Source organism: Ambystoma mexicanum, chromosome 1q (genome assembly GCF_040938575.1).
Source record: "Ambystoma mexicanum isolate Mex_15411 chromosome 1q, UKY_AmexF1_1, whole genome shotgun sequence".
Classification (NCBI taxonomy): domain Eukaryota; kingdom Metazoa; phylum Chordata; class Amphibia; order Caudata; family Ambystomatidae; genus Ambystoma; species Ambystoma mexicanum.
The window spans coordinates 1139409624-1139436873 of NC_090922.1; the positions used below are offsets into that span (position 1 = coordinate 1139409624).

General features: G+C 44.4%; 1 long non-coding RNA gene across 1 annotated transcript; it reads right to left on the reverse strand.

The window, feature by feature from the left end:
* Positions 1–2941: 2941 nt before the first annotated feature.
* Positions 2942–5236, reverse strand: LOC138522066 (uncharacterized). Its single transcript, XR_011283229.1, has 3 exons — positions 5160–5236; positions 4856–5024; positions 2942–3536 (listed from the first exon to the last, which is right to left on the reverse strand). It is a non-coding gene; the product is annotated as an uncharacterized lncRNA (long non-coding RNA).
* Positions 5237–27250: the final 22014 nt, after the last annotated feature.

Genomic DNA, 27250 nt, shown 5'->3' on the forward strand with positions numbered 1-27250 from the left:
CTGCCAGCTTAGAGCTGGGGGTAAATGTTGGCAGACTTGCGATTGGACGGACCCTTAAATGCAGCCATAATAGTGTTACCGCCGCATTTAAGGGCTACTGCCCAACTCGTGATGACGCCCAGACTGTTTGAGTACCACCCAATGGGGGAGTTTTTGGTAAAATGTGTTCACAGCACAGTGGCTCATCAAACTGGCCCACTTTGGCCCAAAAACTGGGCCACTTTGAAAGGAAAAATTAGCACCTATTACTATACAGACTAAAGAAGATACAATGCCCTTATTGCAAACAAAAAGGGAATCCTACTTATATTTTGACTGCAGCCAGAATCACACATGATGGTGACCCTATGCCAAGCAGAGGAAGCTGGGATACTTACTACCAGTACGATTGGATTATGCCATTCTGATGCCTGCTGTTCTGGTACATTTTGTGTCTTCAATTTTCTGTTGTATAGATACAAAGAGATGGCAAAATACGAAGCATCCTTGCCTTCATTAAAATGCTATGATAATAACACCTTGTATTAAATCCCCTAGGAGCCTGAGGAATTAACCACAAAGGGCTATACAGGAAGAGCATTATTATTATAAGTCATAGTACTGTTTAAAAGGAATGTACATAGATGGGTGAGGGATTTGCACACACAATTAGAGCCACAACACATGTCAAATGATGTCTAGTTTCCAAGAATTTGAAAATTTAATAACCACTGGGGCATCGTGTTCCACTTTTTTTTTAAATACGTGTTGGGGCACGAGTATTATAGAATGAACGATCGTTTTTTTGTCAAGCGTTTTTTAAAAAAAAAAAAAAACTTTTCTGTGAACTGGCTATCTAGCAGTCACAAACGTGTGCATATTTATAGATCTGGGACAGGCAGCTAATGAAATAGGAGATATCCAGCACTGAAGAGTTAGTGGCGTGCTTGTTGTTTAATCCAATATGGCCGGGTCTGAAAGCCCCAGGTCATGCCTGCAGCTGACTGGTAAGTATGACCCTCGAGAATACAGTATGTTGACTTGAGAATACAGTTCAGCATGTCTAGAGAGTGAATATATAGGAAGCCCTTTAGATGACATTCCATACATTGATTCCTTATGTGGGCTTTTCAAAAAATATAAATTATGATATTACGTTTCTATGTGTTAACACTTATAATTTAACGTTTTCCTCAACATTATTTGTTTAATAATTAAAATTGCAATTGTTGATGTTCAATGCTTCTAATTGACAATGCTCCCTCCATTAACAAGCAATACATGTATACATTATAACAAGTACATATAATGTGAAATGCAACGTGATAATCATTTTAGTATGTCCATACATGTGTGCCGGTATTTTAAATGTGCTAGTATGAGGTTGGCATACGTTTGTTGCGTAGCCCTACATCGAGCCAAGCCAGGAGACCAATCATTGCCACCCAAGATTTTATAAAACTCCACAACAAAGAAAAAACAGACATGGGTAGACGACAATTGTTATATTTCACAAAGTTTTTTTTTTTTTTTTTTTTTTTAAAGCGAACTCGAACGAGAAACGTATTTTCTTAGTGCTAAAGCCTATGCTACAGAAGGTACACATCCAGATGGGTTTTATGTACTTCTGCATATTAAAAGTTACAAACTAAAATAACAAGTCCAAGAGTATGATGAGCCTACAGATTTCTAGAATGCGCTGACTCCATAATATATGGAGACATGGACATCAATTGGACGGCTGTTCTTGAACACCCTCTGATGTGTATTAGGACTTGACCTAATTATTCAGACTCTGTCTTCCGACAACAGTGATTAATTCATTTCGATCACATATATCTCATTTGTATATTTTGGGCCTCATTACGACCCTGGCGGTAAGGGATTACCGGTACCGGTAAGGGTACCCGTACCTGTAATCCCTTAGCGCCTGATTACGAGGTCCCTTTGCGGGTTCCCACCTGAACGGCTGGTTTTACCAGCCGTTAAGGAATGGACCTGCAAAGGGACCTTGGTGCTAATTACGGTACCGCAATTTGCGGTACCGTAATTACTGCCTTCCCCATTCCCATTATGCCCTATGGGGCAAAAATGGGAATGGGGAAGGGCCATGGAGGAAGGGGGAAATGCCGCCCGCCAACCTTGTAATGGGGTGGTAATTCCCCCTTTCTCCATGGCGGAGTCGGTAAGTTACCGGCATGGATCATGGTGCTGTTGAGGCCCTTTGTCTTTACCAGCAGCTCAACTCCCTCATCACCTTCAATGATGAGATTTCTCTCCTCGCCCTAGAAAGATGTTTTTTTCTTTAGACCTAACCCCTGCTACACTCTGCTGGTAACCCCTCCCACTTCTAGGGCCACACCCTGTGGTGCACCCTGATATCTTCCACTTTCTTAGAGAAAAGGAGCACAACCACAGTGGTGCACACAGATTTGCTGTAGATACCTGCTAAATGAATTCCCATTGGGGAGGTACGAAGGATCACCATACTGCCTACCAATAAAACAGGCAGGTCCTGCCACAGCGATGTAAGGGGACAGCACATCGTCACAAGACCATTGATCGTAGGGTTAGCTAGTGTAGTATCACTAGAGACAGCCAAAGGTAAGAGTGTGGTTGGTGCTTTTGGTGTTGGCTGTACGTTTTCATCTACTTGATTCCAGTAGGAAGCTCCTCGGTGTCTTGATAAAGGGATGTGCTTTGGGAAAACAATCAGGCACCCATTTATCCTTTCCTCCTAAAAGAAGAAATCATTCTACCAGGCTTAGGTTTCCTCTGTCCTCCAGGTGGAATCCCCCTCTAACAAAAAAACACAACAAGGGGTTGAGGGTTTGAAATACCCACTTCTAACCAACCCTCATTTAGGTATGTCACTTTTAGATACAGACACAAAAAGGTTAGAGGGGCAACAAGCACAGGAGAATATGCTTCTAGTGCATTAAATTATGAAGCAAGTCAAATATAACAAAAAATAAACAATTTTATTCATATGCAAAATAGCACCACACAATAGTCACAATGATAAAAAAGATTTAGGTAGATTTTGAAGTAAAAATACAAATATGATGAAAACACAAAGTGAAGCCATCCAATTGAGATAATTACTCAAAACAAATAAAGCAGTGCAAATTTGTATCAGACAGCAATTTGGTTAGATTATGGGCTTGTAATCATCTGCCCTATAATGGCAGTGGTGTAAAAAAAAGTGTCATGTGCTGTGCAAATACGCAATTAAACTACATCCAACACTCCATTCATTCTCACCATCACTCATTCATCCACATACTATCAACAAATACATCCAACATGTTTCTTTCCATAACATAAAGTGCATAAGGAAATTCGTCAGGGACTGTCTGGGGCAAATAATGTGCACTGTAGTAAGCAATATGCAAAACAACAATACCATCCAGAATGTATCCCAACTATTGGGAAAACAGTCTAAATTACATAGGGCACTCGAAAAGTGCTTAGAAAACACTTCATAAACCTTTCACGTGAATGAAGGGTAGAAGGTGTGTCCAAAACGCGACACAACTGGTAACACAGCGTATCACCTGCAATAGAGAAGACAATGGGGTCACTGTTCATTTGTCTTTTAAACATATGTCCAACAATAAACAATATGTACTCCTGAACTGGTATTCAGTCACGGTAGTGCCAAAGAGGGCAACCAAATTGCCTATTGGGCATGCACTAGTGGAGAGCAAATGAGAAGGGAAAGCAAAGCCAAACTGGAATTGCACACTATGGGGGTCATTACGAGTATGGCGGTAGGGGCTTAACAGCACCGTTAAGGATGGCAGGCCGTTAAGCCTCTAACGCCATATTCCGTGGTCCCTTAGCAGGTCCCAGCAGGAACGGTTTATCTGACCAGCCGTTCTTTGCGGGACCAGTTAAGGGACCTTGGAGCTAATAACGGGCCCGCAATTTGCGGGCCCGTTATTAGCGCCGTCACCATACCTATTGAGCCCTATGGGGGCTCGAATGGGAATGGGGAATGGTTTACTGAATGGGGACTTACCGGGTCCGCATAGGTCAGAATGTCGCAGTAAGTCCCCATTCAGTGACACCGGACCCAGACCCGGGTTTGCAGGCAGCCATGGCGCTAATAGCACCATGGCTACCTCCAAACTCGTAACAACCCCCTATGACTGGTCATTAACCACAACAGGTGGTCTGAAAATTACACTAAAGTGCTACGTCCTGATGGCTGAGAAACAGTGCTTACCATAAGCTTTTCAGACAAAGGGCCTCATTATCCGGTAGGCGGTGAGCCATGGCGCTATTAGCGCCATGGCTCATGCCGGTAAAATACCGGCACCGCCTTGGCGGAAAGGGGATTTACCGCCCCATTCCAAGGTTGGAGGGGCGGTAAATCGCCCTTCAGCCATTGCCCTTCCCCATTCCTGCCCCATAGGGCTCTAAGGGAATGGGGAAGGCCCTAATTACGGCACCACAATTTTGGGGTGCCGTAAATAGCTCTGAGGTCCCTTAGCGGGTTAGATTTTAACGCCTGCAAAATGCAGGCGTTAAATCCCCCAACCTGCAAAGGGACCTCGTAGTAAGGCGGTAGGGATTTACCGGTACCGGTAAATCCCTACCACCATCCGTGTAATGAGTCCCAAAGTTTTCAGGACAATGTTCTGATAAAAAGTAGAGGGACAAAGTCCAGCCTTCTGTCATGCAACAGGCCATCAAAAAGAGGAAGTGGTGTGCAACAGGGGGGAACCCTCAGTTTGTATAGGGAGAATTCTGTTGAGAAGCACATGGAAAAACCAATTAGGGGACTGCGCAGGATTTCCTAATTAGGTAGAGCGGGTGAAGTTAGACAAATGCAAGCCTACGTCCGTTATAAACATCACATTCTGTTTACCTTGTATCATATTTGCAAATCTCCCATTCAAAGCTTCTAACGATGGGTTTTAACACAGCTGCCTGGAGTAGTTGCTGGGCAGTGGCGTCGCTGTGAACTGCCAACGGGCAAAGTACGTTGTGCAGTGGCTGTTATCCCAAAGTGCTATACAGCTCAGCATAACGGTGTACTGAGAAAGAAATAGAGTATGATTTTCAGAAAGGTGGGGGAGCAAAGTATCCACGCCACAGGTCTAATTCCTGTTAGCCATAGCTAGTTCCATGCGAGCATGACAAGCATGCCGGCGGCCGGAAAAGTAGCTTACCCTAGGTGCATTCACTGCCTGACGCGGACTGGATCCTGACACATTTGGATCCCGAAGTATATGGTCATATGACCTATGAAGTCGCCTGAAATACTGAGTTGTACGTCGGCCGGCGTAGTTCTCCATTGGTTGGGGTGATGTACTACGTGTGCATCGTCATGGTACTGAGAGAACACTAACCACTCCCACTCGAAGTGGGACAACGGGAGATATATTCGTCAACATAGATGATCCAATCATTTAGAAAAAAGAGACAAGAGACAAAAAAAGGGACAGGGAAAATCCCCCTATTGCTAGGCATGGCAGTAAACATATAAAGTCTGAATCGTCTGTAATACGAGCCATACTTGACGCGTGCAACAAGACAAACATGTTTTATGTCTAGTAATCCGTGTATAGACCTGTGGATTACTAGATGGTGAGATTTATAAGCAGATGGTTGAACCTTATATTGTTAGAAAAGCAATGGTCATAAGCTGACCCAATGTTAGCTGGCCATGAGCATATAACATTAGTTTGCTGTTTACACGTGAAGCCAGTCAATTTTTTGATTGAGGCCAGAAATTGCACTTTTAGTAAAAAAAAAAGATGTCTTTTTTTGCGCAATAATGTACTTTTGTCTCTGTAAGTATCCATATTGGGAAATACTTTGTACAGAACTGTCCACTTGAAATCATCAGGTGTATGCATGTTTTCTACCCACAGGTCCACCATAGGGGCATTGTTGGTTCTGTTTTTTAGACAGCTTTTATGTTCCTCAATTCTAAGTTTAATTTTTCTGTCAGTTTTTCCAATGTATATTTTGGAGCACGAACACCAAATGGCATAAATCACCATTGCGTAACTACAGTTGGTGTGTTTATTCTCTTTCCAAGGTGAACGTAAGCCCAGGTCGTCCTCCGTGCTTCTGCTGGTGAATTGGAAATAAATGCAGTGTCCACAGGGAAAATGACCTGTTACAGGAGACAGTTTCCAAGTCTCTGTAATTGTTTTCTAGCTGTGTTTTTTCAGAGAAATGTTGTTCAGAGTAACAAGGGCCCTCATTACGACCCTGGCGGAAAGCGACTGACCGGAGCGCCACAGCGTAAATAGCGTTTCCGCCATTGCACGAAGGAGCAAAGTGCGGCCCATTCCGACCCATCGGGCACGAGCACCACGCCACGGCGGAAGTGCAAAGTCCGCGATGGCGGAAATGACCCCAAAACGGCCCACACCGCCGCCGTACGGCGCCCTAGGTGCAATACCGCCACCCCTCTCAGCGGTCACCGCAGTGTGCGCCTACCGTAAAGTACGGTGACCGGAAATATACGGAAACGGAAGTTAAAACATGGGCCCGGAACGGGAAACATCCCGCCGTACACCTATAAAAACACTAAAACCACACAACCACTAAAATTACCACCCTGAAACACACCCCAACCCGTCAACCACCCTAGCGAAACCAAGTAAAATGGGAAAAGCAGCGAAGAAAGCGTGCGACCGCAAGCGGCAGGTCCACTTCTCCCGTGAGGAACTCACCGTGCTAACAGAGACCCTCCAGGAGAATGCTGCCGTCGTCTTCTCCACGCAAATGACCAGAACGGCACTTGCAAACAAGAAGGCCATATGGGCTCTGGTGGCACAGCGGGTAAGTGCGGTGGGGACCGCACCCCGCAACCCACAGCAATGCCGCAAGCGATGGGACGACCTGCGGATACGCGTCCGCAGCATACTCTCTGCCAACCGCAACATTGCCACAGCCACCGGGGGAGGTCCTGAATCACCCTTCAAGTTGACCCCCTGGGAAGAAATATGTGCCTCCACCATCGGAATGGAGAGCATAGAGGGAGTCGGAGGGATGGAGAAAGGAGTGCAGACATCCGAAGAATCAGGTAGGTGGGCCAGATAAAACAATGCCAAATCCACACAGACCATCCATGTGAAGTACCATGCGTCCACATAGTGCAACAGAAACACATGTCCTGGAGAACGTCCACACACATCGGCCTGATAGCGCACGTTAAAACCCACAATAAATACATAAATAATTAAAAACCCCTAAAACACGCACTACACGTGCAGCAGGCAAACCCTAACTGCAGGCTGCCAAACAACTGCACCCTCACTCCACACACAAATCAAGCAACCTCCAAGGCCCCGACCCAAATCACCCTCAGGTACCACCCCAATGCATGTGATACAATGCCATTCCAATTCCCACAGACCCATCAATAACCCTCGCCCTCCTTTACTCCACCACAGGGTCCGATCCAAACGACGAGCTACAGGACACCCCTACCAGCACACCTGCAAAGAGGGCCAAGACCAACGGCCAGAGACCCTCCACCTCAGCTGCACGCATCAAGACACGGCAGCAGCACAAATCAGGTGGCAGCACAGTGGAGGGAACATCAACAGGCACCCCAGCAGCCAGCATGCCCACAACACCACCACCACAGGTCCCCCCAATGGATGCCACAGAAGGCACTGCCTCTGGTGGCAGCAGCACCATAGGTGACACCCCATTGATGGCAGCATGCTCGGACACAGAAAACGGGGATGCCGAAGTCAGATCCATCCATGACCTGTCCCAATCCCCCTGTCTGTCCCATCCCGTACAACCTGAGGATACCACGCAGGGGCACCCACAAGACGACGACTGGCCATCCCCCACAAGCCTTGTGGCAAGGCAACATGAGGACAACAGCCCCTCTGCGACACCCCCGCAAATGGCCATGGCCCAGCAGAGGCAACAGTCCCTCGACCAGTTGATCGAACAACAGCAGCAACTGGCCACACTCCTCAAGGACCATGCCGATGAATGTGGGGGCACTAAGGCAGACATAGAAACATCAACTGAGACACTTAGGGCAGAAATGGAGAGAGGCACAGAGACGCTAAGGGCACAAATTGAGAGAAGCACCGAGAGCCTGAGGGGGGAACTGCATGCGACGTCCAAAGACGTATGTGCCGAACTTGCCGCAGTGCGCCGCGTGCTCACTGAGCTCTCGCAAACCCTTAGGGACATGCATGGACGTGAGCAGGCAGACACATCATCCGTTGCAAGTTCCGTCCAGGGCAGCCCCCAACGTAGATCTGGAAGGAACCTGCGCTCCACAGGCAGGGGTGCCCCTGATACCCGCAGAGGGGGCAAGCAATAGCGACAGCCCACTGACAATGAGCATCTTTGGACACTGGTGTTCGGGGGGGAGGTAGGAGGGTGGAGGGGGTGTGTTGGGCTCACTTGGGTGGCGGGTCGATAGGGTGTTCAACATGACATCACATATGCCATAAAAAGTGCACGATAAACCAATGAGATGTGTGGACATTGATCTTTGTGTACTTGGCCATCATAGGCGTACAGTCCATATTGTGCATGTCCCAGACACACGCAGTGCCACGAGTCCCGTGTCCATGTATCAGCCACCAGGCGTGAGTGCTAGAAGCATACATCAATGAGATGCTGACGAATGTCACGGGCCTCCGGTGCCTCGCAGGCTCCATGAGGTGCTGCCACATCCCCACCCTCATCATGACCATCATCAGGTGCTTGCAGTTCTGCGTCAGGGGGCATGGGCACATTTCTACGTACGCACATGTTGTGGAGCATGACACATGCCATCACCATCTTTGCAACCTTCTCATGGCGGTACAGGAGTGCCCCGCCAGACCTGCTGAGGCAGCGGAAACGAGTCTTCAGTAGGCCGAATGCCTGTTCTATGACTACACGGGTACGTGAGTGGGCATGGTTGTAGTCCTCCTCATGCTGGTCCCGTGGGTTCCGGACTGGTGTGAGGAGCCATCTCTTCAGTGGATATCCAGCATCACCTGTATGTGGACGAGAAACGTATGATGTGGAATGCCATTGATACGTACGCACACCCCCCCGCTTCCTGCCAGTACATTGCAAAATTAACATACCCCACATCATCATGCATGTAATGAGACTCACCCAGTAGCCAGGATCTGTTCCCTGCGTGTCGCTCCATGTAGCGTGGTATTGTAGAGTTCCTCAAGACCATAGAATCATGGGTTGATCCAGGGAATCGGGCACAACAATGTGTAATGATCCTGTTGGAGTCACACACCATTTGTACATTCAGGGAATGAAATTGTTTTCGGTTGCGGTACTGGGCCTCCATGGCATGTGGGACGACCAATTCAACATGGGTGCAGTCGATGGCACCAATGCAACCCGGTATGCCGGCAAGTGCATGGAATCCCACTTTTGTGTTGGTAATTTCCTGCTCCGAGCGTGGTAGTGAGATGTAGTCGTCTGCATGCTGCAGGAGGGCATCGAGCACTTGAAATAGTGTCCGTGAGAACAGTGGCTGAGAAATGCCATGCAACTGTCCGACTGTGTGCTGGTAGGTGCCTGTGGCCAGGAAGTGGAGTACAGACACCACCTTCAGTAGGGGTGGGATGGCGGTTGGGGTATCTATCATGCTGACAAGGTCAGCCTGTGTCATGTCCACAATGGCGGCTATGGTGTCCCGGTCCAAACGGTAGAGGGTGTGGATCTGCTCATCAGTGAGGTTGAACGGATGTGCTCGGAGGCGTGGGATTGCGGGCTGCCTGCGTGGTGGTAGTGGCTGTGCTGGCGGCCCTTGCTGGCCCTGCCTTGGCCTCCTCCTCCTCCTCCTGCGTCTCCTCCGTGCGGCCGGTTGTAGTTGGCGTTCGTCTTCTTCTTGGAGTCGGAGCACTTGCAGTGCTATCAGGTCCCCCAGGGCCAACATCGCGAGTCCTGCCGGTAGCATTTCGGTGTGGTTGTGGGAGGAGACTGGCTGTGCAATTTATGTGTTTCCAGGCTGTATGGCCTCCACCTGTGGTGATTAATTCCACCTGTGCAAACTGCTCTCCCCTTTGGCCGAGCACGTCCCGCGCACACCGCTGCAAATCGGGGAATGGTATCTTGCTATTGCAATCATGTATTTGTACCCGATGGCCGTGTAAGATTGGTTGATATGTTCATTCTGCTGTGGTCCCATTGTTTCACATACTATCTGTGCAGTCGCGAACAGACTTGTGAAGGGTCAGTGGAACGTAGTATTCGAGTAACGGTGGGCCCTCATGCATCACTGTACCGAGTTGCAACGACGGGCGGGGCGTCCCATTTGTGGGTGAAGGCAGTTGCCATTTTCACACACAGCCGCACTCGATGGAATAATTAGTGATTTCAAACGGCCACAGGTGCCTTTTCGACGTGATGTTGCAAATGAGGAATTCGAAGGGCGGCGCTTTCGGTTTCCAGCTGGCGAGGAGATGCCCACAGGTCTGACTGCAAATATAACGTTCTCTTGTTCTATGTCCTTGAGACAGGGCCCATGGCGAGGGAGCAATGATTGATATGAATAGTTCGGGATGCGCAATAGCTACGTGGGCGATGAGGCAGGCCGTTCCCAAATACATGTTACTTCACAACACTGGAATTACGGGCTGGGGCACTGTGGATTTAGCAGGCTGCATTACGCACAGACTCAATGGATGTTTCTAATGTTATGTGAGTAATTATTCATGCCTTTTGATCCCGGGATGAGGGAATGATGAATGGATGCATGGGCAGGTGATTTGATACAGGGTTTGCCATGTACAGGGCTTCTTGGGATCTATCCGCCTCCCCTACGCTATGTGATGCAGGGCTGCCATAGTGGGACCATCGTCTATCTGGCCTTGTTGAGCCCTCCCTGTCTCGACGCGCCCTCAGACACTTGTGTCCATGCACGTTAACATTCCCATCTGATGGATTCTGTTTTGACAGACGCATGCACAGGTACACTCGTTTGTGATGGTGTTTGCACCTCGATATAGATGGTCATGAGTCGCTAGTGGTTTTGGGGTGGTGATGATCCTTTTGAGTGGGCTAGCATGCATATGGCTGTGGATTTCGTGTGATCATTGAAGTGAGTTGATCGAATGTAGTTCTGATGGCCATTCTGTTCTTGTTCTTTTCTTTTGGTTGACAGGTATCTCCTCCCCTTTTGCCACTGCCATCTGTATGCCACTCCTGCAGATGGGTTTTACTCCCGACACCTGCTGCTTCGTGTTAATCAGTGGAGCAGCATTACGATCTTATGGGACGATCGCCAATGGGCCACATGCCCTTACGCAGTACTGGTGGCTCGGAGCAACATTTCGGCCTTTCAGCTGGACTAGTGCCTCCCCATTGGGTCGGCCCTGCGGTTCTGTGCGCTTCCATGTTGCCTTTTCGTACGTGAATGTGGCTCTGTGTACCATGGGGGAACAGGGCGACACACAGGTAGTGGCTGGTCATTTCTTGCGGATGCAGCACACAATGGTGATTAGTGTTTTGGAGTTCATGGCCTGATGGCTGTGTGGGCTTGGTGACTTTGATGTGCATTAAATTTCTATTCTGATTTGGCCCGTGTAGCGTTTTTCTTTGCAAGTGATGTGGCATATGCCTATTTGGGGGGCGATGTATTGTGAGGAGATCTGCATTGGGTTCCTGCTTCGGGGTTTAGTTGCGTGATACTGTGCTGGGCGCGTTTGCCTACGAAGCCCAGTGAGGTCAGGGATGGGGGCTGGCAATATGACTGTTTGAATGTTGTCATGCTCAGGGGCGGGGGATTGGGTTTTGTGTAACAGATGCCGGTCAGCCAGGTGGACTGGTGGAATGATGTGATTTTCGGAATATTGCTGGTCACAGGTGCCTGTGTTTGCGTGCGTTTCTTGGTGGGGGACTGTGGTCATGTCCATTGGGATGGCTTCTGTATTCGTGCCATCTGTGCCCTGCAGCTCCCATTGGCCCCTCTTGTGTTTCTTTTGTTCGTTGCCATGCAGGGGTGACTTGTACATTTCAATGGTTGCATTGTGACTTCATTGCACCTACGGGGGGTTGTACTTTGTGGGCAGGGAGCGGTGTACAGGCACTCAGTGGGGCCGTTTACGGTTGATTCGCGATGCCGTACTTCTCGCCATGGCGGATTGGTACATTACGCCATGCCTGATGGCGTTAGGTACATGTCCGCTAGGGTCGGAATTGGCGTACCCTTGCGCCATGGTGGTCTTTGCGGTTTGGCATGGCGCGCGCGCGCGTGCTTGGTGCAGTTAGCGTTGGCGTTCACTACGGTGTCGCTAATGGCTTCGTACTTTCCGGTGACGGGTCATAGTCGCACCGAGCGCTATTCGATGGCGGAATTGCATTTCCGCCATCGTTTTCCCCTTTCCGCCAGGGTCGTAATGAGGGCCAAGGTCTTTAATGTTCTTATTCCATTTGAATGCCACCGTCGGACTGGGAATTGATGTCTCACTTTTATTCAAAAGTGTCCACTTCTTCAAGATGATTTTTTTGATGCTGTTGGACATATTGTTATATGTGTTGACAAAAACTAATTTGTCTTGATGTTTTTTGGAGGAGTTGTGTTCCTTATATTCCAGGAAGGTGTCACAATGGTTATTCTTTGCTCTCTTCAGAGCTTTTCTTGTGACCTCTCTTGGGTGACCTCTTACTTCCAGGTTGTCTTGCATTTTTTGGCCCCCTCCAAAAATTTGGTTTTGTTAGAGCTTTTCTGTTTGAGCCTTAACAATTGGCCCAGTGGGAGGTTAATCCCTGACATGTTTAGGATAGAAGCTCTCAAAGTGCAATATAGAATTTCTGTTGGTCGGTTTGTTGTTCACAAACAAAACTTTTGAGATGGCATCTACCGAAATTGTGAAGCCTAAGAAGTTCAAATTGTCGCTACTGAAGTTAGACCATGTTAAGGAAAAACCTAACCATAGAAACCTGAGATCTTGCAATTAAAAGCTACTATTTATGCCCAGATGTAAGACTTAGAAGGTTCAGGGGGGAGCATTTTTTGGCATAGCCCCGTCCTTATAGAACACATTGCCTATCACGCTGAGAACCAAACAAGCCCTGGGTGTGTTCAAAAAGGAGTTAAAAACATGGTTATTTTGCTAAATAATCAGACTCTGGTGCCTGCCTGTCCGGTCCTCAAGCTGGACAATTGCTTGGCTTTCCATCTCATTTGGATTTTTCTGTTTTCTGTGCCATGAGTTTTATCGTGTCCGTGCCCTCACATTTAAGGGTTTATGGTTGTGCATTATAAATTAATTAAAAGTAAAAAAAACGAAAAAGAGGTAAATGTGAGAAATCTGTTTGGGCCATTGATCCAGTCAAGGAACTCAGTAAGCTCCTTTCTCGAACCATGCCAAATGACAAAAATATCATCAATGTACCTCCACCATTTTCTTATGTTTTTAGCGAAAGGGTTGTTGATGTGCATGTTCTTAGTCCGTTCAAATAGCTCCATATACAGATTTGCAATACTGGGTGCCAGGTTGGCACTCATTGCAGTCCCTTGGATCTGCTGGTAAAAATCACCATTTAAATGGAAGTAACATTCTTGTAGGCTCATTTCAGCACACCATAAAATGAATGAAATAGGTGTATTGCCTACTTTATGGTCTGAAAGAAGTTTTTTTTCTAACATTTCTATGGATGCTCTCTGTGGGATACTTGTGTACAGTGCTACCACATCGAGGCCTACAAGGATCTCTACCTCCGGGTGGAATGGAGCAGCTTTGACCTCTTTGATCATCTGCATGGTGTCTTGTACATATGATGCCATTTTGCGGACCAGAGGTTGGAGGAATGCATCCGCAAACCTCGACAATGGTTCCAGTACAGACACCACTCCTCAAACTATTGGCCGGCAAGGTGGTTCTGAAAGGGACTTGTATATCTTTGGTAGAGTTTAGACTTGGTGTATTCTTGGTTTCTCTTTTGTGAGACATTCTGCCTCTTTGGATGTAATCCAACCCCTCTGTCACGCTTTTTCAACTTTGATGCTTATCATTTCTTTTAGTCTTGAGGTGGGGGCATTCTCCAAGTGAAGAGAGCAGGTAAGGTCCAGGAGTTGTCTTTTACATTCACTAACATATTTCTCTCTATCTTGTAAGACAATGGGTCCACCTTTATCCGTTTTGCGGATTACGATGGTCTTGTTGTCCAGGAGGTTTTTCATAGCAGTTTTTACTCGGGTGCTCATATTTGTAAAGGTAGATTTCCCCCTTGTCTTTTTTTCAAGTACTTCCAAATCATGTAGTACACTCATCTGGAATACTTTGGCCTCGGCACTATGTGCCTGGCTCGGTACACAATAGGTGGATTTATTGTGCAGCTTAGACTCAGATATCTCTGGTTCATAATTAGTGCCTTGGAAATGTTGGAAGAAATTGTTTTTTCTCATAAATGTAAAGAACCCCTGATAGAAGCTGAAAGGGTCATGTAAGTTAATAGGGACAAACCCCATTGCTCTTTCAATGACCTTCTTTCCGTTGGTATGTAGGATGATAGGTTCACCATAATGCCTGCATACTTTGAGTTACTCTGGGCTCGAAGTCCCAGTCCTCCGGGTTCATCTCTAAAAAAAGAGGGGGATTTGGTATGGTTGCTCCCTTGTTTTGATAATGACAGCGATTTGTATTATTCCTTCCCCGATAGTTGTTACGTGAACCTCTGGGTCGACGGTTAGATTGTCCTCGTCTTGGAGTTGGATCGCCATTGGAACTACCATTGCTTGAACTAAATGACGTGTTCCTAACTGAACTTTTTTCTGTCCTCCTGTTAAGTTACCTTTGGTTTGTGATGTTTGGAAATAGTTCTCTTGGGTGTATCTAAAAGCTTTTTCGTGTGAGAAATTTGTAAGATACTTATTCATTCTCCGGACCCGTTCTTTCAAGGTATCATCCTTGAAGTTTGTCATTTCTAATATCAGAGTATCAAGGTTTTTTTGTAAACATCCAACAAGACTGCCTTCTGTATTTCCTCCTCCAGTTTTTTAAGATCTATCAGGATTTTGTCAGTCATTTCTGCTGCTGTGTCAATAATGAGGATTACCCAATCTTGTCTGCATTTATTCGCCACATAACTCCACTCGAGAACACAATGTTTGTTATCCAGAAAGAGTCATGGCTCGTTCCTAATGGCCTATCCTTGAGGGATAGTTCCTTTTCTTAAATATTCAACATTATTGATCCCTGTAGTTCGGTCCTGATTAATCGTTTCTTAAGTTGGCTGAGTTTGTCCCAGTTGGTGATATTAGAGGTTTCCTCAGTTGATCCTCCCAAGCCTGATGCTTTTTCCAAAAGTTCTTTAACATAGTTTTTGTCATAGCTCCTAGAGCGATCCAATGCCATTTCCAAGATGAACCGGTTACTGAAATGATCTCAAAAAGATCCCTTTTCACTTGCTCTGCTAGAACCTTCTACTAATGTTTCCACTTGCGTGCCACAATTTTTTTCAAACCTCACGGTCAAGCGACCGTACTCAATATCAAAAAAACACAAGAGGTTGAGGGAATGAAATACCCACATCTAACCAAACCCTCATTTAGGTACGTCACTTTTAGATACCAATACAAACAGGTTAGAGGGGCAAAAAACTATGTTGTTACCAAATGATTGCTAAGACAGGTCCACACAAGAGAGGCAGTGGTTGGTTTAAAGAAAGAGGACTTCATCCCATGATTTGCCTAAGGCAAAGCTGAATTGAAGTCCCAGATTTCAGAGGCTTTTGAGTAAAACCGGTGGAACAGAGCCATGCTTGAAATGCTTTGAAAGGCAGTCAAATGAGTGAGCATATAATGTGGCCTATAGTTATTCTGCCCAGCCTAAATAAATGAGAGCGATTCTGAGGCCACCCCATGATGCCCTTAAACAAAATCAAAAAGTTGGTACTGTTTAGGTGTATAACATATGATATATTGGTATCTCATTTTTTTTACAGAAAATTACATTGAAAAACTCAACGAAATATATGGGTAGTAGGGGGATTAAAGGGGTGGGGAGGGGGTTTGAGTAAGGGTTTTAGTAAAGGGAAAGGAAGGGTTGGGGAACCCCCCCAAATTAAACAAAGAAAATTGGTGAATGTTTCAAGTAATTTCTTCACAGAAAGCCATTTCGAAAAAATGGACATGGAACATATACAACACCTCCACCTGTAACTGTGGAACATCCTTCTGCAAATCCGTGTCCACAATTAAACAGATGGAGGGGATGTTAGAGGATCTAAACACAGAATACTTGATTACATGAAAAGGCCCCAGCAGCCAAGCACAGAAAGAAAATAACAGAATGTGCTATTTTGTAGACTACTATTAGAGATTGTGTCCTTCAATGCAAACCAACAGCACATGTTGTTTGCTGAAACTTTAAATTGGATTTTGAAAGTGTCCTTTGCTTCCAAAGAATGTGCCCATGGGTCCTGCCTTGACACCCCCTCCTGCTCTACCCTCCCAATAGTGCTGGTTCCAATTATGCAAGTGCTTAGGAAAAGGTTGATTTTAAGGAGAGATTTAAGTTACCATGGCATGTATTAATGCCGTTGACGAATGCCACTGTGAAAACCTGGAAATTATGCAACAAGCCTGAAAAGCATTATAGATTTCAGAAGATCGGTTGCCCTTATGCTAGATATGAGTGGTGTTGTGATTATGTCCATACCCATAATACTTTTTAGACCAAGCAAATGATATTGCAGTGCTGGTCTGCCCTTATAGGTGAATGTTAGCAATGCTAAAGTAGAAGAGGCTAAGCATGGATACTGCCTTCTGAGAATTCTTACAGGGCAAATTAAAAGGGGTTATATTGTTTCTCTCATATAATGTAATGTAAAAAGGTCTATTGAAGGGTATTGACAGTAGCAGTGCTGAGAATGGGAATTCCCAACTGAAGGATACCACCAGCGAGGTGGGAGGGGATTGTGAGTTAGCGTTATGGGGCATGACTCAGGAGATGTTTCTCATTCCCTGCCATAAATAAACATTTGCTTGGGGTAGGTGGGGGATTATGGTGGGGAGCTGATCCAAGAATAGTGACTTGTGGCACAGCATCTAAAGGCAGAAAGAGAGAATTGTATACATGGAGTAAAAAGTACATAGAAGAGGGTGATGAATCAGCTGTTTTAGTTGCGATTTCTGACCAAGAGGGTATTCCTGAACAGAATATTTTGATAGAACGGATGGGAAAGTATTTAGTTGATATATGGAGTGATTTAACGGACATGAATGTCCCACAAGGCTTGAGGGATTTGAATGTCCTTGCCCGCTCAAGGGACACTGCAGATAAAGTATATGAGCATGTAGAGAAGGTATTTGAGTTTAAAAGGGAGCTAGATCGATTACAGGAAGATGAAACGCATGGTAATGAACGGCAAGCTTCATATGTGCAGAAGCAATTAGTTCCTCCATTGAAACCAATGAGGGAAGAAATGCGCATTTGCACAAGAGACGCTCTTAGATTGATTTCGGATGTTTCAAATTCTCCCATTGAAGTGCATGACACATTTAGTCAGTATGCTCTGGCAATGCAAAGGGAAGTGTTACAGGTGATTGTAGAGTATCTACAAGATGAATTTATGAAGAGAAAGGAATGTTGTCCTGCAGATTTGATGGTAATTTATAAAAGAGCATTTTCGCCCGATACTTCTTTGACTACTGTGTCACTTGATTTAGCCTTGTGGCCAGTGCTTTAAGTGGGGTAAGAAATTGAGGGGGTCCCTCGTTTGGGGGCGTGGCTTCCACTGTGGGCGTGGCCTAAAAGTGCACAAATCAAAGTAAGGTGCGCAAACAAATATATAAATGTATGTGAGCATTTATATATTTATATGCATGCTACTATGGTCTGTGCATTTTCCAAGTCTTCTTTAATAAACATAGCAATGTTACATATTTCTATGTTCATAAAAGGTGGCTTGAAAAGTGCACAAACCATAATAAGTTACACACACTTGTTGTGCACTTGTTATGCACACACGCTTTAATAAAGCGTTGAGGAAGGTCAAAACCCAAGGTGACTTTGTCCGTCGACAAAGCTTTATAAAAGATGCCTTGAATTGTGTACATTTCAAGTCATCTTTTATAAACACAGAAATATTTCTACGTTTATAAAAGATGGCTTGAAACGTACACAATTCGAGTAATCTTTTATAAAGATTGGCCAAAGGAGAAAGGCGCCTCGGGCTCAGTGATCTCTGCTCAGAGCAGAGATCACAGAGCTCAAGGCGTCTTTCACCCTCTGTGAATCTGCATATTAGATCACGGAGCCCGCGAGGGTCAGTGACCTGGGGAGGGCAAACAAAGGGACAGTATCTTCCTCTGATGACCCCTCAAATGAGGGGTCATCAGAGGAAGTTACAGTGACTGATGGAAGTGCCAGCCAGCCTCAGCGACGCTGTGCCTGGCTGGCACTTCTGTCAGCTCTCCAGACGTTAAACTGGTGGGCGCGTCTCCCGTCACGGCTCCGGCCACGGTGGGATAATCTGCCCCGCCAATGTTGTGTGGGACCAGGGGCCTCGGCAGGGCACCGGCTCAGCCCCACTTATGAGAGACTGCCGAGGCCGGGCCCACTAAAAGCACTGCTTGGTGCTTAATAGACGTTCAGATTTGCCTACTTTACAATTGCCGATGAGGGGGGTTCCTCTGACATTTGTTCCAAAAGTAGAGATTCAAGCTAATGCTGCAGCAGGAACGCCTGCCACTACTGTTGAAGCACATTATGCCTCACAGTTTGTCCATGTTCCATTTTCTAGACAGGAAGTGAATACCATTAGGCAATCAATTCCAGATATTATGAAGAATCCAACAGGATGTTATAAAGAAATTGAATCTGTTTTGCATTTGTCAGTTTTCACGCTGGGTGATATGGATTTGTTGTTTCCTGTGATCCTTCCTGCTGATTTGTGGAAGCAGATTAGAACTGTAGATGATCATGCAGGGATGGGTGATACATGGGATGCTTTAGTATGAATAGATGGTGAAAGGAATGCTGGTGAGAATCCGCCACAGGTGATACTGATGTTGCCAGATAGAATAGTGACTAAATTGAAAACTCTGGTTCCTGAAAAAATAATCATATGGGATAAGCTTACGGCTTGCATGCAATTGAAGTCAGAGGGTGCAACTGAGTATTTTAACATCTGTATGTCTTTGTTTTGCAGTGCGCTTTTCCATATGATGCTATTTCTTTAACGTGTTTTGTTATATCATCAATGGAGTTGCTTTATGGTTCACGTTAGTAAATTCATTATACTTAAATTGTCACTGAACTCATATTTTATTGGTAGGATTGTGTACAGCACTTGTATACAAGTGATATATAAATACCTTATAAATAGATATATAAATACATTATATGTGAGGAGGGGTGTATTTACCTGATATTGATCCGGTTAATCCTAGTTGCTGTAAAGGTAGAAGTAATGAAGTGATGCCAGTTAAGGATACTTTTGAAAATGACCCCAAATGTGCATTCTTTAGGGCAGTGGGAGAGTAAGTAAACAATCTACCTGGTCAGATCGTTTCTAGGGAAATCATGCAGATTCCTCTGGTGGACTGAAGCTAACTCCCATCCTTCCCTGGTAGATTTTTCTGAGATGGCATGAACATTCCCAGAGCATCCAACTAGGACTGGGGAGCTTTGGAGGGCAAGGCTTGTGTATGTCTTGTTTTGCTGGTAACATGTGGCATGCGTGGGGCCCTTTTATTCCCGAGATGTGGGATTATTTAGTGTTTTGTGCCACCCTACCAGTCCTGCTTGTCTCCCAAGTCCCCTCACTGGTGCTATGTACATGAAATGGTGCTTGATGTGGCTGTGAGTGGGTTCACACAATAGTCTCTGCTGTGGCCTATACCAGCTTAATACATCCACAATGTTAAACTATCCTAGGTATTTAAGAATTTCTTCACTCACAAGTATTGGTATATTGTCCTTGCTGCTTGAATGTTCCTTGACTCATCAGTAAGCATCTGAAGTGTAAAATAGTTGCTTGGGAGTTAACATGCTCTCCTAGTTGTAAGCGTACAAAAATGCTCTAGCTCTGAAACACGGTTATAGTTCACTAAACTTCTTTTGTTTTCTCTTTAAGATGTGAAGTTGCAATGCTCATCAGAATTGCTTCCAGGTCTCCTGGCAAAGCAGTCAAATTCAGGTAAGCAATTCTTCATTCCTTTTTCTTCCTTTGTGCTAATTTCCTGCTTTTCCTCCTCTTCAGTGGTCCTCGTGAATGATGGACCACTGTGGCATGACATGACTGGAGACAAGGTTTTTTTCCCAGGTAAACCCTTAACATAACTGGCATGTGGGCTCTGCAGGCAGGTCAATTTACAGGCGCTTGAATGAGAATCTCGCAGGATCTCCTAATCTTGCGAGATATCATGGGTAATCCAGTAGAAAGACATGTCTTCTCTCAGGCTGTGCATGCAGGGAACTTTGGTTTGATGCTGTCTTTCAAGGTTCTGGTGCACACTAAACACCCATTGTCGTCTCACTTTATCCTGGGGCAACAAAGGGCTAGTTAAAGTAGTGAGTGTAGCCATAACAGTAAGTCAGGAAGACATTACATTGCCGAAGGATGGATAGTGTGGCCATTGGGGACAGGACGGTAGACTACTTTGATCTTTGAGGATTTAAGTATTAGAAAAAATGGCATCTAGTGTCGGATTTCAGAGATGCAATCAAAGATGTGAGTAGAGAAGTCAGCAGTAACCATAGGACAGGAACAAAATAATTGTGTTGTTTGCAAAGTGCTAGGCAGAGAACACAAATGGAGAGCTCAGTTGACGGAAGGAGGTGATGGAGAGTATGAATAGTAATAGATCAAGGACATTGCTTTTAGTATTCAATTGGAGAGTGAGTTTGGATCAGAGGTGGCTGTTTTCCACAAATTGAACATTGGTCAATGAGGTAGGTATGAGACAACTCAACCAAGTGCAGTATCCTGGATTCAAAATTCAACAAGTTAACAGTGGCCCACTATAGCCATGACAGGTAAGAGCTTTAGTAAGATTTGGATATAAGACAAGTTTCATTGAGGAGCAGAGTTCAGAAGGTTAGACACATGGGGGAGGGCCAATTGCACGGAAGGTGGGCTGCAGAATCTGGGTTGTAATGTGTTACAGTGCCTATTAATTCCCTATTAGGATGATATCCTATTGTGGACAATGTGTGCAATGTTTTTCGAATCATTAGGAAGGAGAGATACAGGTCAGGAGATGGCAGGATTATTGTGGTCAGTGATGGCTTAGTCAGCATTGATAGAACAGTTGCTACCATGATGGAGGCTGGACATATTTCCAGGGAAATGGAAATGTTGAAGAAGGAGGAGATAAAGGATCGCATTAGAGGTGAACATTTATTTTATATTTGCTGGGAAAATGGGTCAGTAGGGTCTGTAGGGTATTTTTGTGGAGATTTGGGTCAGTAGGGTCTGTAGGGTATTTTTGTGGAGATTTGGGGCCTGACAGTATTTTCTTACCGCCGAAAAATAACTTAGCAACAATCACTCCTTGTATCCAGATTGGGCCATGTACAACAATAATACAGTGGACATGCATTATTTCAGCACACAGACATGCGTGGTTGGTATGCGTGGTTGGTATGCGTGGTTGGTGGTCTTTTGGTGAGCATAATTCCCTTGTTTTATTTGTGGCCCCAATATCCAGAACCCCTTATTTCTGTTTAGATTTTTCGTGTAATCACTAGAGAGACCTCAGGCTTGCATTTCAGGAACACCACATTTTCATTTTTAGTGAGCCACCATGGGCAATTTCTCTCTGTCTTATCTACAGCAGCGAGCTATCATGTGGTATTTTCACTTTCTTATATACGGTAGTGAACTATGTCCCGGGCCTCCCTTTTTGCCGACTCATAGACCTCCGGCAGACTACAACACACACAGTTAGTTATAATTGCTCATACTGAATTACGTTGTGCACACGGCTGCAGCCAAATCTTATGTTTAGCTACCTTGAAAATGACAATTGCACTGTCTAAACATCTCCCCACATCATCAGCACTGTATTGGTAAATATAAAACACATCACCCGTCTGCTTTCAAATATTTATGTGTATTATAAAAGTTGCATTTAAACACGATCTCACTCTTTACAGAAATAAATGAAATAGCACAGTAACAGCATTATCTGTGATACACTGAAAAGAGAGTGGCGGAGACAAGAACTCAATTTGCAACATTAAACAAATGAGTAAAGCACAGGAATCTCCTTTCCTACACTGACTGAATATTCTCGTACACACTCAGCCCCCACACCTCAGCGAGATAATTACCAGGCTTATTCAGCATGTAACTTCTTTGGCTGTTTGCCTTCTGGAGGGGTTCACCCAGCAAGGACAAGCATCTGCCGTCACTCGAACTGGGACTTGTTGACTGGAAAAGCCAGTCTCTGCAACCAAGTGGAATCTGCTTTAGGAATCAGGCCTCCCCAGCTGTCAACCCCGTCCTTCTTCGAGCTGTGTCCAGATGTCTTTCTCTTTCTTCCCCCATATTCTGCAGCAAAGCACTAGTCACAGCCTCCAACATGATGCTTGATGTGACGTGCTCCAATCAGATTCAATCATGTTCTATCCTCCTACTTTTAACAATGGTTCTTCTTGCACAGTTGCAACTGTAACAAGCTGATTTCCTGCTTATTCGAAGTCTTTGCTTCCTGCAGTTACTGTGGACAAAGCACAGGAAGGCAAAGAAAAAAAAAACTTGAATGTGTGTTTAAAACTGATTTTCATAGTCTGCCTCTGTTTGCAGTGAAGACACATTCTTTTATTAATGAGTTATAATTATTAGTCTTGTTCGTGATATTAGTTTGTTAATTGCCAAATGTGTCTCTTGCAACATAGGCATTTCAGGTGAGAAATGGTGTGCATTTTGAAGGTATAGATGTGTGCTTTTAACTGTGAAAAATGTATTTGCATTTTATATGTAAAACTTGTTTTTGACTGAATAACCTGCCCTTACTTATATGTCCATGTTACACTGGCAACACATAGCTTGAAACAACTGCATCATAGCAGTGCACCAAACCCATGCGTGCACTGCATAAAAAAAACATGCTACACATTGATCCTGTGCAGTAGTGCTGTACTCTGTGCTGTAACACGCCAAATATCCTTACAGGTCTCAAGAGAGGTTGGCAGACAGTCCTAAACATTAGGTCCCATTCAGAAGAGACATCGGGAGGATAGAGCAAAATAATGAGGTTGTGGAGATGGGGAGTATTAGGCTCACCTCTAAAACCCTTGTGGAAAGGTTACTGGGGATCCTTTGTAATAACAGGCCAACTGAAGTGGAAATGTATTATACACATTTTTTGGAATGGATTCTGTTCAGAAGGCAGACTTCCGTGACAAGTCAGTATTGTGAAGAGCAAGAGCAGGAGTAGGAGTAGGATCATTAATATTTTCAGTAAGCAATCAGGGGATATTTTGAATCTGTAACTGGAGGAATCAGAAGCTACTTCCATGCAACTGTGCGGAGGAGATTTTTCTGCTGACAAGGTGGATCACTGATTGTGGCACAGTAATTAATTTCCAGAAGTTTATTTTGCCTGTTCTATGCAGGATGCACTGTTATTATTGAGCAAAAATGTTCAATTAAATGATTTGCTACTTCAATTAACACTTAGAACATTTTTGGTTGTAGCTCAGTCCCTTATAAATATCCTCCACAGGACTCAAATTAACACAGAGCAATATGGTACTGTGCGTAAATGTAGGCCTTGAAATCACCCAGTGCTTCATTTCTAAACTTGCTTTCACAAAGATCAATAGAGACTAATGTGTTGTACTCATTCTTGCTACTTTATGTTATTCCAATCACCTAATATTGCTGTTCACATCAAGGTGGTTAGAGTGTTTGACTCTGGTAAAAAGGCTGGGAATTATTGCTCAGAATTTTTAAAAGGCAGATTCACCATAAGTAAGCACCCATTCCTTCATACTAAGGTGAATTTCAACCCTAATCAAAGAAGATTGTACTTAGTACTTTCAATTCCTACTGGAATTGAGAAAATGACTTTAATGTTGTTGCCTTTACCAAATTAATAATTTGCTCAAATAGTTCGTCCTCCCTGAGTTTTGCCAAGTAATCTTTATTGTCAGTATGTAGACCACTCAGAAACCCTATTTGTGACGGATAAAATACTTACAGAATGATGGTCTTCCTTTTCATCTGTTGTCATATCCTCTTTGTGTCTTGATTAACTTCAAATGTGCTTGATTTATAACCTGCAATTTGAATCAGTACATTTCTTCCAAGTCTAACATGCAGCTTTGTATTGCTGTATTTTATCTTTTAGCTTAGACATAATTAAGATCCCAGTGGAGATAATGTATTACTGCAGCCTGATAATTCTGTATGGACTCATACAGCTTGTACAGCCTAAAGCCAGAGCATGCTGACCTCTGTAAACTGATGTTATTAGCTTCTTAATATTCTCAAAGAGAAGACAGATAATCAAATTGACTAACCTTGTTAGGAACAAAAAATCAGAGATAGCATCATATTGACTAGAGGCCCAAATGGACTCTCCCAGGTTCTTTGCATCTGCTCAGTTAAACTAATTAATGATAGATAATCATGAATAAATCAAGATACTACCCTCCTAGAGTTCATTATGAAAAAATATATTTTACGTAAACCTGAAAATCTGTTGCCATATGCGCAAAGGTAGCACCTCTGCAAAGGCCTTTACTACTATTATGTCCACCTTTATAACATTCACAAGTTCTGAAAACACTTCCAGTATGTTGAATGAAGCCTACTTTTTGGCAGTCAAAAATAATGTTGTTTTATCGATATATACATTTATGTGTGAAGCAACTTTATTTTCTAAAGAAACTTGGACATTCTAATTCGTTCTAAATAAGACATCCAGATGGTCCAAAACCCCAAATGTGTTACCTAGATAGTGAACTGGAGTTCTGGATCATCCTGGTGATTCAATTAAATTCACTACTGAAAATCTGTGGGAAGTATCTGCTGTTTGTATTTATAAATACATGCAATGCTTAGTCCCAAAACATAATAGAACACATTGTACTGGAAAGTGTGATACTTGTTTTTTATTAATCATTAAACAGTCAAGTCTTAGGTTCAGACTTGAAGTCAGGCTTGTGTTTCACCTTACGGCTTTAGCAGGGCATATATCCTTGAAAAAGATACAAAAATGTATGGATCTGTGGTGTTTGTCACCCAAGGATTCATGAACGACCGCTCTATAATGAAGGGCAGATTCTTGTGGGCTGTTCTGCAGAATGTTCCGTCCAAATGGCAAATTTGCAGAACTCTTGGAGTGCCGGGAATCCTAAGTGCTGAATCTTCATAGTTTTCATATATAATGTGAATAGAAGAAGTTGTATATGGCATCCCAGGTCATCTACCCCATCCACCTTCATGTTATGAAACTCGTGTTGAGCGTATGAGTAACATTGTGGTTTCTAGGCTTGGCATACCTGCTAATATTCATATCAAGTTTACCAGGAATCTCATCCATAACAAGTCTTTGCACAGAAAGGTTGAAAATACATGATTAAAAGCGGCACCCATCCAACTTAATTTAAAAGAAATTGGCAATTACATGCCGGGGACCACCAACATTAACATTTAATATCTGTGGGGGTCTCCTGAAAGCATTTACAGTATCCACTATGTGGAGCGGACAAGGATACAGAAAAAGTGAGGCAAACTAGCATTTACGATTTCATTTTTCCACTCTGTCTCATGGAAATGGAAACACTACCTGCAAATTTACTTTGCAGGCAGCGGTTGCACTGAATACCTAAGGGACCCACCTGGTCTTGGCTAGCTGCACAACCGAGACGAGTCGCATAGGAATCCACTAGTTATACACCTGCATGCAATTCCCTTGGGGGGGTAAAACTAAGCACACTCAGACGACGGAGGAGGTGGGCACTGCAGAGATGTTCTCTCTTCTACAAGCCTCTTGTTAAATGAAGGCATAAAAGCCGTACTCCTCGCTTTTACACCTTCCTTTAATGTGTCACCTCATTTAAAATTAGGCTGATACTGGCATTGCTAATGAAACGTTATACTGTGAAACAATGGTATTGTGTTAAACTGCCAGTTGGATCTTACACCTGCTAATGTATTTCATGGCATTGAAGGACATTTGCCTGTCAGAGAGGCAAAGGAGAGGCAAAGGAGTAGTATGATAAAACATTCAGTAGTGGTAGGGAGAACTAAAGTAAGGTAGAGAGGGGGAGGGGTTGATAAGGTGCTAGGGAAGACAAAGAAGTAAAAGGTGGAAGACCTATGTGTACAATTGGACCAAATATATCATGTGAGTCTAATGTATCCTATGGATACAGCGCCGAAAATGAGGGATAGCTGGAGAAGCGTTGTTCCCTGCACTAGGGCTTATGTCTGGAATGTACTCTGCATAGTGAGCTGGGGCATTTTGAAGCTATGCCCAAGAAAACACAGGTGACAAAGCACTGATACTTACTTCCCTAGGACTCCCAACAACATTTGGCAGGGGTTGTATGCCAGAAATCCAAATTTGCCACATTTTACAACAGCCCCTTGAAAAGCTTTTTATGTCATGGTTACCAAAACCCTTGGCTTGTGCACAAAGTACTTACGAACAGCAAGGCTTTCTATCGCTTAGACGTGGGTAGCCTTCTAAGCTTTTCCTCAGTGTAATGGTTAGACAAGGCACATGTAAAATATTCCCAAGTAAAGAGAGTTTGCAAATCCCCTCTGTTCACTCCCCTAAGCCATGAACAGCCAGGCTGTACAGATGGGAAAGCTGGAAGGATATCTAGGCACATTTGACTGAGAGTGGGATTTCAACTATGCCTTTCTTGGTAGCAGAACCCCAGTCCAGCCATCCTGGAGGTTCCTGAGAACTGCTAGGGCCTTTATGGAAATGGTTATATTGGTGTGTGAGGCAGGAATCCTCTTAGGCTGATGTTGGGCCCTTATGGTAGTTCATATACATAATCCTGCCTTTGACTATCCTGCTCACTGTGGGCTCCAGATACTGCATCCTGTTAATAGAGGGTATAAAGCGAATGTTAGGTAAAAACAGGGATGTGTGATCTAGTTAACAAATTAGATTTCCTAATCTATTGTTATTGGGTTTCTTTCTTTTTTTTTGCATGTACAGTGGGTTACTATTAGCTGTTTTATGGCAGCTTCAAAGCTTCAAAGGTACTTGAAAATTAAACATTTGACGAAAAACATTTCAATGAAACCTAAACAAAACATAATATACATAAGATCTATCCAGCTAGTATAAAAGGAAACCAACATCGTGTCCCCACTCTCCCGAAGGCGC